Raw genomic sequence first — 816 nt, 5'->3', positions numbered from 1 at the left:
GATGGGTTGTATCAGTATATTTATTTAGTACATCATTATTTAACTTATTACATTAGAAGCTCGTGTACTGACTCTATCAGTTTTAGGACTATTTTATGTATTTTAGTCTTTTATTTCATTTATTTTACAGTTTTCCTCCATTTCTCTTGGTAGTCCGTTACTAGTAGTTTTGGACTACGTGTTGGCTTGCCTATTGGTGGGCTATAGTAGGCACCATCATGACCTGAGAAATTAGATTGTGACACATTCAGGATTACCTTGTGTAATTCAATTCAAAAAAGTATATAGCTCGTCATAAGTTTACTCTAAAGATAGACCACTTGCAGCTGAATCTAGAAAAATATTTATGTTATGTTCTAGAGTGTCAACGAAAGTATGAGATAATACCTCCTTGGTTTGTTGGTGATGTGGGCAATCTTCGAGTAGAGACTTGAATCTCTCCCAAGCATTATAAAGATTCTCATTTGGCTTTTACTTGAAACTCAGGATCACACTTCTCAATCTTGCAGTTTTGCCAAAAGGGAACAGTCTGTCATCACACCCCAAAACAAGGGTCATCACACCCCAAAACAAGGGTCATGATGACACTTGTCAAGGTAAACCTTGACAAGTAAGTCTATCACCCAAAATAATACACAAGGGGAAAAAGATAGAAACAACCCTAAGGCAAGGCTTCTATAATGAAGATGAATCATACAAATATAATAAACGTGGAAAGGAATAACAATCCATAACTCCCAAAACCCGATGTCAACAGTGTAAGAACATATCTAGTACAACTCGAATCTAAATGAAATACATAAGATGTCCACAACA

General features: G+C 35.7%; 1 non-coding gene across 1 annotated transcript; it reads left to right on the top strand.

Moving 5' to 3' along the window:
• Positions 1–397: 397 nt before the first annotated feature.
• LOC124899078 lies at positions 398–504 on the top strand. Its single transcript, XR_007056216.1, has one exon. It is a non-coding gene; the product is annotated as a small nucleolar RNA R71 (small nucleolar RNA).
• The last annotated feature ends 312 nt before the right edge of the window (positions 505–816 follow it).

The sequence above is a fragment of the Capsicum annuum genome, chromosome 5 (genome assembly GCF_002878395.1).
Source record: "Capsicum annuum cultivar UCD-10X-F1 chromosome 5, UCD10Xv1.1, whole genome shotgun sequence".
In the NCBI taxonomy this organism is placed as follows: domain Eukaryota; kingdom Viridiplantae; phylum Streptophyta; class Magnoliopsida; order Solanales; family Solanaceae; genus Capsicum; species Capsicum annuum.
This window is presented reverse-complemented; position numbering and strand designations above follow the sequence as displayed.